Source organism: Frankliniella occidentalis, unplaced genomic scaffold, assembly GCF_000697945.3.
Source record: "Frankliniella occidentalis isolate FOCC.00 unplaced genomic scaffold, Focc_3.1 Scaffold250, whole genome shotgun sequence".
NCBI lineage: Eukaryota > Metazoa > Arthropoda > Insecta > Thysanoptera > Thripidae > Frankliniella > Frankliniella occidentalis.
Window position 1 is genome coordinate 121,683 of NW_026267376.1, and position 2,490 is coordinate 124,172.

At 49.2% G+C, this 2,490-nt stretch overlaps 1 protein-coding gene across 2 annotated transcripts in view; it reads right to left on the bottom strand.

Moving 5' to 3' along the window:
* LOC113217383 (homeobox protein aristaless-like) overlaps positions 1-2,490 on the bottom strand; it is a 118,630-nt gene that overhangs the window by 57,356 nt on the left and 58,784 nt on the right. Inside the window, exon 1 of one of the 2 annotated variants that reach the window (XM_052273143.1) lies at positions 791-1,189. The exons of the other annotated variant lie outside the window; for it this stretch is intronic. The gene's annotated coding sequence lies outside the window, so the exon portion shown is untranslated. Of the gene's footprint in view, positions 1-790; positions 1,190-2,490 lie in introns of those variants that run through there. 2 annotated transcript variants of the gene reach the window in all.

The window sequence follows — 2,490 nt, forward strand, 5'->3', positions numbered from 1 at the left end:
GGAGGGGGTTGGGTTAGGTATGGCAGTGTGGGCGGGGACCTGGTATTTACCGTGTCCTGTTTGCTGTTGGAGCGACATTGACGATTGGAAACAAACACACTCGTCGGTACGTGAATGCGGTCTCTCTCGGTCTCTCTCTCTCTCTCTCTCTCTCTCTCTCTCTCTCTCTCTCTCTCTCTCTCCCCACACATACTCCATCCTCTCGTAATGACAGAACAATGGCGTCAAAGTGCAACACGCGCGCGCGCGAGTATAATCGAACATATTACCACAGGTTGATTTGGATGCCAGACCGGAGAGTTGTTGTTACTCTCTGAGTCATGTTCCAATAAACGTGTCCGGCTCTACCACGATCCCAATGATATACTCTTAAACGCAACAACTGCAACAGTCTTGTAAGATGGCAAACACACAACATTTTTTCAATTCATTATTTTGCAGACATTTATTCAAAAGTTCATTACTTGATAAAAGTGACTTTGCGTCCTACTGCGTGCAGCGTTGTACATTTACAGTTAAAATAGAATCTGGGACATTTTGATGGTAAGATTAAAGCTGAGAGCATTCCTCCACGGCGAGTTAAAAAATTTAAACCAAGGTTTTTGTAAACATATTATTCTGCACAGGAACAGAACCAAATAAGAGTTTTCACTACCAGCTGAAACGCAGAGTTTTACTATCTTCGGCAGCTCTGGTTGCCTTGCACAGGTCCTTTCAACGGGTGCTGCTTAAGTCACACCTTGCTCCCACCATGGCGTTTGATTCGTCCTCGAGGACACTAGCCTCTCACCTGGCGTTGCAGAAACACGGCGTCGGCGGTGAGGGTTATCCTGGTGCTTGTCACTGCCTTCCGCCTTTTACGACGCACTGATCATGACCGACACGCCCACGAACGGCGGCACACACAACCGCGCGTATATATGTAACACGCTCACTTTGTAAGGCTTGAATCACTCACAACGACACGCAACGCACACACACACACCATAAAAACTAGTAGCAGCGGCAGCAGCAAGCACGTGGGAGAGTAACAACACGACGGCGATAAACCGCGTGATATATCGAACTGGTCGCGGTGCGCGCGGTGGGGGTGCGGAGCGGTGCACGGGCGAGCGGGGCGGGCGCCACGACGCGCAAGACGAGCACACGAAGCACACGACGACGACCAGCGCTCCGGCAGGGCGGGCACCAGACTGATGGCTGAGGCAGCGCTATAACTCGTCGCGCCCCCCACCACCGACCGCCCGGCTGCCCCCACCACGGCCGCCTGCCCCCCACCACCGCCCCCACCAGTGGCGGGCCGCACCGCGCGCGCGGCGCACAGGCATGGCGGGGCGTGGCCACGCAAAGGGGGAGAGCGCGACACCCGTGACCTCACACACCAAACGGCGTTCGAATGCGGCTGTCCAGTCAGGTTAACAGCCGGTGACTCGGCACTGTAACCTCCATTCCGTTTTCCAAACAATTCGAGTAAATAACTGGACAAAGCACAATAACGCACTACTGTGCATCGTTGGAAGGGAAGTCTATCAATTTCTTGGAGTAAATCTCATAATTCGAATTAAGAAATTTAAAGTATTTCAGTATTGAACATTTTCGTAAGGTATATCTTCTGGAATGAGGAATTCAAACATGCTCCCTTTGTTGAATTATACAACCGTATAGTTTCCCATCTGCTGATCTTGATAGGTTTTATGTTAGTTCTTCAGTTCTTTTAGTCAAGCTAGTAAACTTCAAATACGTCCCAAGACTCACTTTAAAATTGTGAAGTTAAACGAGGAACGAGGACAAAAGACACCCGCCAGTTTCAACAACACTAAGATCCATTAACGGAGATAATCAGCCCTTGACCGAAAAAAAGGTAACAGCCGCCGTCGTCGTAAGTTTCAACAGCCTCTCATCTACACAAGGTTAGACAACACCTGTCGTCACATTGTTCCCGTCTCGCACGACAGGTGCGACTCATCAGGCACAAGAGTGGCACGCCGCGCGCAGAGCGCTAACGAGCAAGATCAGCAACAGATTTAGCAGGCCGCGCGCGGAACGTGAAGTTGCCCGCGCACCTCCAGCGGAAAAGCAGCCACACAGCAACAATGATAATAATAACGGAGAAATGACGATAATAGCAACGGCAATTGATGAAACGGATGTTATTGCGAGTCCAATTGCGCGTGATTGTCGGGCGGAAGAGGCATCAATCATTGTCGCTCCTAGCATCACGCACCCCTTATACACCGTTTCCCTCCATTTCTAAAATGTCACCAAATTGGCTCACTTACAAACTTCCCTTTTCGTTTCATTAATGACATACACACACACGTACAGAGACACACGTCGGGTGGGAAAGAAATATAATTGTGATGAAAACGCAACACACGCGCGGAAACACAGTCCATTCCATCCAATTCCATTCTATACATGAAAAATAAATACTAAAAGTGTTTTTTTTTCTTTTTCGATTGGCTTTTCAAAAAAACGGGTTTTAGATAT